The 9184-nt window shown below is 47.9% G+C and overlaps 1 pseudogene; it reads right to left on the bottom strand.

Annotated features, from left to right (window-relative positions):
• Positions 1-212: 212 nt before the first annotated feature.
• Positions 213-2877, bottom strand: LOC102121180 (neurofilament heavy polypeptide pseudogene; annotated as a pseudogene).
• Between the last annotated feature and the right edge of the window lie 6307 nt (positions 2878-9184).

The following is a 9184-nucleotide window of genomic DNA, read 5'->3' as shown; positions in this document are numbered from 1 at the left end:
CTGGGGAGGGCGTGGGGGCAGGGGGCTGGGAGTGCCCTCTCTTGCTAACATATTGCTAACAGAAGTTCCTGTTTCAAGAAAGAGGCCCTGTCATCTAAGCAGTTTCTTCTTACATAAAGAGAAAAAAAGTGAAAATTGCATTACTCCGATCCTTGAGCTCCGGGACCCTTCTGAGTTTCTTTGGCTGTTCCAGACATTCCTTTCTCCCTGCCTTACTTCCCCTTGGCAGCCTTGTCTTCTGTGGCCTTCTCTGGAGGCCTGCTGTCTTTTTGGTCTGTGCTGGACGATTTTTCAGCCTTTTCCGCCTTAGGTTCACTGAGCTCCTTTGAGAGGGTGGGTCGTCTTTGGCTTTGGTCTCTGTCTTGGGTTTCTCCTCAGGCTTCTTGACCTCAGTGGCGTTCTCCTCCTTGGTGTCTTTTTTCTCCAGTGCTGCTGCTGCCTCCTCCTTCTCTGCTGGTTTTCTGGTTTCTTGGCCTTGGCATCATCTGGTTCCTTCTTGACCACCTCTGTCTTCTCTTTGGGTTAAGCATCTTCCTCCACCTCCACCTTGGCAGGAGCTTCCTTCTCTGGGGTGGCTGCTTTTTTCTTATCTTCAGCCTCTTCCTTCTTGGCTTCAACTTTGGATTCTTTGGGCTTTTTGATGGCAGCTTCCTTCTTCTCCTCCTCCATGGGCTTTGGAGCCTCCTTGTTGGGTGCCTCCTCTTTCTTGTTGTCCTTCTTCTCTGTTTTTGGTGTGACAGGAGCTTTCTCTTCCTCTGCCTTCTCTGGGGTCTCTTTGACTTTCACCTCCTGGGGCTTCTCCCACCCCTTCACTGGGGACTTCACCTCTTCATTCTATGGGATCTCCTTCTCAGGGGCCTTGGCATCCTTTTTCAGGGGAGACTTTGCCTTCTCTGGGAACTTGACCTCCTCCTTGACAGGGCTTTTGGCCTTTTTGGGGGATTTATCTGCAGAGGGCCTTGCTTCCTCCTTTGCTGGAGTGTTGGCTTCTGGAGACTTCACATCAAGAGTCTTGGCCTTCTCAGAGTACTTTGCTTCTTCCTTCACTGGGGACTTGGCCTTCTTTGGAGACTTGGCCTCAGCCAGTGACTTTGCCTCCCCCTTTGCTGGGGACTTGGCCTTCCCGGGGGACTTGACCTCAGCTGGAGATTTTACTTCCTCTTTCTCTGGGGACTCGGCCTTAGCCAGTGACTTTGCCTCTTCCTTTGCTGGGGACTTGGCCTTCCTGGGGGACTTGACCTCAGCTGGGGATTTTGCTTCCTCCTTCTCTGGGGACTTGGCCCCAGCTAGTGACTTTGCCTCTTCCTTCACTGGGGACGTGGCTTCCTTCTCTGGGTATGTGGCCTCTTCTGCTGGGGGAGACTTTGCTGCTTCTTCTCCCCCTTTTGTCTCCTCCTCTTCATCCCCTTCTTCCTCCTTGCCTTCTTCCTCTTCGGCCTCCTTTCTCCTCTTCAGTCACTTTTTCAGTCACTTGGGTCTCCTCCATCTGTTCCTCCACAATCACAGTTTCTTTCTCAGACTTCTCAACCACTTTGATCTTCTCTTTGCTTTAGACCTTTATGTGAGTGGAAGTGGAAGGAATTTTGGGGAGTCCTTCTGGAAGCGAGAAAGGAATCAGGCCAAAGTCAATCTGACATTCCTCACCTTCCAGGAGTTTTCTGTAAGCGGCTATCTCTATATCCAGAGCCATCTTGACATGGAGCAAGTCCTGGTATTCTCGCAGCTGGGCCCTCATCTCCCACTTGGTGTTCCTCAGCTTGGCATCCAGCTGCTGAATGACTTCCTGGTAGCAGGCAATGTCGGCCTGATAAGGGTCCTCCAGCTCAGAGGGCTGCCTCTCCAGTGAGTCCATGGTGCTTTTCAGTGCCTCCAGCTCTGTGGTCTGGGCCCGAAGCTGACGCTGGTACTGTTATCTCCTGCACTGAGCGCATGTCGTCTGTGTTCACCTTGGCTGCCTCCAACAGTCGGTCCAGCCTCACTTGGAACCACTCCTCGGACTGCAGCGTGCTTTGCACTGCGTGGCCTTCGAGCTGCCGCAGATCTGCTGCAGCGCTGATGCGCCTACATCACGCCACACTTGAGGGAGTCCCCCAACGTGGCCTGCACCTGCGCCTGTGCCTGCCAGGCGCTGCAGCGCTGATCTCGCCGGGCAGCTAGCCCACCTCCTCCTGATGGTGGCGCCGCAGGTAGCTGCACTCCTCCTGCAGTGCCTGCGCCTTCTTCTGCAGTTCCACGCCCGCCGCCTCGGCCTCCCGCAAGAAGCCCGCGAGTGGGCCACATACTTGCCCTCCTCGCGCTGCTGGGCCTTTCTGTGGAGGCACTGATGCACATGTGCGAAGTCCTCCAGCAGGTGCTCCTGCTCCAGGCGCAGCGGATAGCGCGGTGCCCAGGTACAGCACCTTGCGGCGCATCTCTCAGACCTCGCGTTCATACAGCTCGCCCGTGGCAGTGCGGCCCACCTGCTGCTGTCGCAGCGCCGCCGCCTCACCCTCCAGGCTGCAGTTGTTCACGACTGGCTGCCGCACCCTGTCGATGTAGCCGGTGAAGCGGTGCTTCAGCGCCTGCAGCTGCTCTTTTTCACTGCGCACCGTGGCCGCAGCCGCAGCCACCACTCTGCCCTCCCATCCCATCCCATTGCTCAGCGTGTCCAGCCAGTCGGTGCTCCAGGCAGCAGGCGCCCCAGAAGTGGCTGGGCGAGGCGGACACGGAGCTCATGGACATCCGCGTCCACGAGTAGAAGCCATTGGAGGAGTCGGCGGCCAACCGCCTCCCGCTTGTGCTGCCCTTTAGGGCCAGCTTGTAGTGGAGGGTGCCCCCGCCGTGCAGCCTCACGAACAGGGCGCCCAGCAGTGCGTCCGAGCCACAAAAGCTCATCATCTCATCATGGTTTGAGCAGGTGCCCGGGGCCAGGATAGGGTGGGAGGCACTCAAATGTCAGTTTATAGTAAAAATGAGGCCGGGCGTAATCCCAGCACTTTGGAAGGCCGAGGCTGGCGGATCATTAGGTCAGTAGTTCGAGACCAGCCTGGCCAATATGGTGAAACCCCATCTCCACTAAAAAGACAAAAATTAGCTGGATGTGGTAGTGCACACCTGTAGTCCCAGCTACTCAGGAGACTGAGGCAGGAGAATCGCTTGAATCCAGAGAGGGACGTTGCAGTGAGCTGAGATCGCACCACTGCACTCCAGCCTGGGCAACAGAGCAAGACTCCATTTAAAAAAAAAAATGCTAGACACTTGACTCCTTTTTTGTGTTTGTCCCCTGAATCTGTGAGAAGGTGTAATAAGGGTGCAAGTGGAGGCACCAAAGAGAGGAGATGGAAGTTAGGCAGGAAGGTGAGGTGGGATGCAGGGATTGCTGCAACTAAGGACAAGTGAGGTGTGTGAGGCAAAGGTAACAGTGAGGTCTCAGGAAGAAGCAAGCAGTGTCTCCGAGTTTGGAGCACAGGTCCAAGGGGCTAGGGATTAGGTGATGAAAGTGTGGAGGGAGGAGACAGGCACAACCCAGAACCTCCCAGGGCTTAGAGTCCTCCACTGAAATATGAGGAGATCTAATCCTATTTGGAATTTCTTTCTCTTCCAAAATCTCACAGTTGAAAAGATTCAGTTGGGTGTGAAGTACAGAAGTGGCAATTTTGACCATAGTCCTGCCAGAAATAATAAGTTCCTCTTCAAAGCTTCCTTGGTCTTTCTTAACCAGTAACAAGCACTTCTTTCTCTGTTTAATCTGTAAGGAGCACTTGTTTCTCTACTTTATCTGTAACTAGCAAACCTCTTACTCTGTAAATAACCCTTCCCACCTAGTTGGTAATGGACAGCCTCTCTGTTCCCACCTAATTGGCCTTACTCAATTTCAAACACTAGCCAATCAGATCAGCTTAGACTGTGCCTGACTCCACCCAGTGGGGAAAGGACACAGAAATAGGAACTGTGTTAGGGATAAAAACCCCTGCCCTACCCCACTTGGTGTGCTCTTGCAATCAGAGGGATACAGGCAACACCCTTCTGCAGAAGTAAATGTGCCTTGCTGAGAAATTTTTTATGTAAGTGCTGTTTTTTCCTTGTGGCATCAAGCACTTGTTTCTAACAATTTCTCCGGGATCCCATTCTCCTCAGAGGAAGTGTCTTAATTATTTGCTTTTTGGGGGAGAAAAGAGCCATGATCTGCAGGACTGCTGTGATAGTCTGGGAGCATGAACATCCTCCCGGTCAAAATATCCCTGCAGCCCAAGACCCCCAAAGGGAAAATGACAATGCAGCCCACTGAGAAAACATGAAAGACCTTAGGGAAAGGATGGTTAAAGGGATTTGGGAATCAGTGCCTCAAACCCCAAATACTTTCCAAGCATTTAATATACAGCAGGGAAAAAACGAAGGGCCCATGGAGTTTTTAAACAGACTAAAGGGACAGATGAGAAAATATGCAGGCTTAGACATAGAGGATCCCCTTGGGCAGGGGATGTTAAAGCTCCATTTTGTCACTAATAGTTGGCCAGATATCACAAAGAAATTACAAAAAAATAGAGAACTGGAAAGATTGGCCTATACAGGAACTTTTGAGGGAGGCCCAAAAAGTGTATGTAAGAAGGGATGAAGAAAAGCAAAAACAAAAAGCAAAAATCATGCTCTCTGCTCTACAACAACATACCCAAGGGGCCAAAACCTGTAAAGAATTTAAGTCCCCACTTGCTAGGCCATATAAATGGTATGAAAAAGCAAAGCAAGGGAATTTAAAAATAAGGAGAGAAAGAGAGCCGAACAAATGTTTCAAATGTGGAAGAATAGGTCACTTCAAAAGGGAATGTCCTGAATGGGAAAAAGAAAAGGAAGTCATCCCATTTACGGCCTTTGAGGAAGAATAGGGAAGTCAGGGACTCTGTTTCTTTTATCTTGAGTCCCACCAAGAGCCCTTGATAAATTCAGAGGTGGGACTCAAACCCGAGCTCATTACCTTTTACACTTGATCTTAGCCAAAAGGCCGAGAAGCAATAGCTCATTACCTTTTTAATTGACTCGGGGCAGCTTGCTCCTCTGTTTGTTATCCTCCATCTGGTGTACTTTGTTCACAAGAACTCCTGATCTCAGGAGTAAAAGGAGAAGGATTTAAAGCAAAAATCTTAGAAGAAACAAAAGTCATGAACTGTCACCCCAGGACCAACCTCCACCAGAGTAATGTTAAAGAAAAAGCTTAATCTGACTGTCCCTTTTTCCTCTTCTCTTTCCCTTAGCTACCCCACATCTCATTATTAATGTAACCAGGTCAAAGTCACCCCGAATCATTACTTTTGATGCTTGTCTTGTTATACCCTGTGGAGACTTGCAAAGTCAAAGGCAGCTCTTTACTTCAGAAAAGTGTCTTTGCCCTTCTTGGAAATTCTCAGATTGGGCAGATTCAATTAACTGGACAGTTCCCTTAGACTTGGGATATTATAAAGAAAATTCTGTTAACTGGGAATCTTGTCCTCTGAAAACAGAGCTTCTCTGCCATAGCTGGTCCGATATTCTATGGACTACCAAAAATCAGGGTTGGACCTCCCCAACAAATCTGTGTGTCCCTAAAACCATACATTCCTTTCACTAAAGGAAGCACCACCCCCCCTCCCCGCAATTGTCAGCAAAACCAATATAATCCAGTACAGATATCCATTACTATCTCAACTTCTCAGAATTCCTCCCCTTCATTAAGTTGTTTCTATGGTATAGGAGCAGAGGTCACAGGAGCAGACTCTATAGGATTTTTCAAAATGCATTTCATCACCCCCTCATCCCCTCCTCCCTCTCCTTCTAAACCTTCTAATCAAACTATTAGTTTCTCCCTACCCAATAGTAACACCAAAGTAGCCACTGTAGAAGTTAAAGATTTAAAACAAACCCTAGCTATTGAAATGGGCTACCAAGATGCAAAAGCCTGGCTAGAATTGCTTAAATATTCCATTCACACACTAAACAAAGCAATTGTTACGCTTGTGCAACAGGCAGGCCAGAGACCCAAATTGTCCCCTTTCCACTTGGATGGTCCTCTGACCAACAGGGTATGAGTGGTATGGTAGCTCTCTTCCAAAACCCCACAGCCTGGGGAATAAGGCATGCCGAACTCTAGTGGGATGCAGTAAGTCTAAGCCTTTTCAGGAGCTAACGAATCAGTCTGCCCTTGTTCATCCCCATGCAGATGTATGGTAGTATTGCAGTAGACCACTACTAGGTACTTTGTCAAGTGACTGGATCGACACTTGCACCCTAATTCAATTGATCATCCCTTTCATCCTGGCATTTCATCAACCAAGCAAAAAAGACAATCATAAAAAAGAAGTACCCCCCCACCACAGGTCCTTTGACTCTCACATTTATATAGAGGCCATCAGAGTTCCACAAGGAGTGCCAAATGAATTTAAAACTCAAAATCAAATAGCTGCAGGATTTGAATCTATTTTGTTCTCATGGGTGACTGTAAACAAAAATGTAGACTGGATAAATTACATTTATTATCATCAACAGTGGTTTGTCAATTATACTAGGGATACCATTAAAGGAATAGCTGAACAATTAGGCCCTACCAGCCAAATGGTCTGGGAAAATAGAATAGCCCTGGACATGATATTGGCTGAGAAAGGTGGGGTCTATGTCATGATTGGGGTCCAATGCTGTTCTTTTATCCCTAACAACACAGCCCCTGATGGAACAATTACAAAAGCCTTACAGGGCCTTACCACCCTAGCAAATGAATTAGCTGAATTCTGGAATAGATGACCCCTTCTCTGGTCTCATGGAAAAATGGTTTGGAAAATGGAAGGGACTCATAACCTCAATCTTTACCCCCATTGCAATCGTTATAGGTGTACTCCTTCTTGTAGGTTGCTGCATCATACCTTGTATTCGTAGATTAGTGCAAAGGCTTATAGAAAAAGCCCTCACAAAACCCCCTCGATTCTCCCTCATCCTACTCAGATAAGTTCCTACTCCTAAATGACCAGGAGGACTAACAAAGCCAGGATATGTTAAGGAAATTTGAAGAGGAAGAACTATAAAGTCAAGAGGGGGAAATTTGCCAAAAATAATAAGTTCCTCTTCAAAGCTTCCTTGGTATTTCTTAATCTATAATGAGCACTTGTTACTCTGCTTAATCTGTAATGAGCACTTGTTTCTCTGCTTAATCTGTAACTAGCAAACCTCTTACTCTGTAAACAACCCTTCTCGCCTAGTTGGTAATGGACAGCCTCTCCCTTCCTGCCTAATTGGCCTTATTCAATTTCAAACACTAGCCATTTGGGTCAGCTTAGACTGTGTGGTCTGACTCCAGCCAGTGGGGAAAGGACACAGAAACAGGAACTGTGTTAGGGATAAAAACCCCTGTGCTACCCTGCTCAGTGTGCTCTTACAATCGGAGGGATGCAGGCAGCACCCTTCTGCAGAAGTAAATGTGCCTTGCTGAGAAATCTTCTGTCTAAGTGCTGGTTTTTCCTTCTGGCACGGAGTACCTATTTCTATCAGTCCTGACTTGACCTGAGCCTTGTTAAGGCTCTCCTTTGACAAAGGGAAAGGGAGGTAGAAGTCAAGACCATCAATATTTTACTAATCAGGGAATAAGAGGTCAACCTAAAGTAAGACCTCTAAAAATGTTTTCTTCCTTCTCTGCTTCTTATTCTCTTCCCTGTAGCCTACTTCTCCAGGAGTGTGAGTTTAGGTAAGAAAAAGAATCAGTGAAGATAGAGCAAGAGCCAACCTGTACATTGCAGCAAGAGTGGCGAGGGAGGAACTGGAATGAGTCACCAAGTACATGGTCCCCTGAAATGCAAAGACTCAAAGGCAGGGACTGCACCTGCCTCAGCACTCAGAATGTTTACTGAAGTGGTAGGTCCACTTAGAATTAAACAGAATTTAACTGAAGGACAATACATGTTCAATCTAGATATATTAGAATAGCAACAGCAAGCAAGGAGAACAGAATAGTATCTATTATTCCACCACACAGGAACCAGCACCCTGGGGACATTCTGCAAGAGACTCACCCAACACATGCTTTTTGAGAAATAAAATGGGACTATATTGTTGATTGTGAAGGGTACCAGAAGATGCTGATGTAGGACAGGTAAGCCCCATTGGGGCTTAGCCTGGGAGTGCTCTTGGCTTCACTCAGGAAAGAATCAAGGGTGAGCCGGGCGCGGTGGCTCAAGCCTGTAATCCCAGCACTTTGGGAGGCTGAGACGGGCGGATCACGGGTCAGGAGATCGAGACCATCCTGGCTAACACGGTGAAACCCCGTCTCTACTAAAAAATACAAAAAACTAGCCGGGCGAGGTGGCAGGCGCCTGTAGTCCCAGCTACTCGGGAGGCTGAGGCAGGAGAATGGCGTAAACCCGGGAGGCGGAGCTTGCAGTGAGCCGAGATCGCGCCACTGCACTCCAGCCTGGGTGACAGAGCCAGACTCCGTCTCAAAAAAAAAAAAAAAAAAAAAAAAGAAAGAAAGAATCAAGGGTGAGCTGGTGGTGCTAGACAGCAACTTTTATTGAAGCAGCAGCAGAGGTACTGCTCCTTGCAGAGCAGGTATACACTACAGTCACAGCAGGTATACACTACACTACACTACTGCCTAGAGTATCAGCTTAAAGGTAGTTTTGCAGTCCCATTTGTACCCATTGTAATTATATGCAAATTAAAGGGCAGATTATGCAGAAATTTCTAGGAAAAGGGTGGTAACTTCTGGGTCTCCAGGTCATTGTCTTGGAAAAAGGTGGTAAAGGTTGGGTATTGCCATGGCAACAGTAAACCAAAATGGCACACTGGTGGGCATGTCCTATGGAAAGCTGCTTCCACCCATCTCTGTTTTAGCTAGTCCTCAAGTTGGTTCAGTGTCCAAGCCCCACCTCCAGAGTCAAGTTCCACCTCCTACTTCAGTGCCACCCTAAAACATGCCTTTTTAGCATATGGGTTATTTTGAGCAAAAGGCCATCATGAACCAGCAGAGGCAGTAAAAGCTTTAAAAACACGGCACAAGATTTTTCTTTTGTAAAGAAAATTTACAATTTCTGAAGAAAATATCCATTTGTAAAAGGTATCTCCCTCTCCTGTATCCAGAAGAGGAGGACTCTTAACAACTCTTATCAATGGAGAAGGCATTGGCTTCAATCTGCCAACAAACCTTACTAAATAACTCATAGTTTACCACACTTTTCCTGGTTATTCAATA

This window comes from Macaca fascicularis, chromosome 1, assembly GCF_037993035.2.
Source record: "Macaca fascicularis isolate 582-1 chromosome 1, T2T-MFA8v1.1".
NCBI classification, from domain to species: domain Eukaryota; kingdom Metazoa; phylum Chordata; class Mammalia; order Primates; family Cercopithecidae; genus Macaca; species Macaca fascicularis.
The sequence above is the reverse complement of the archived record's forward strand: the minus strand, read 5'-3'. Positions and strand labels throughout refer to the sequence as shown.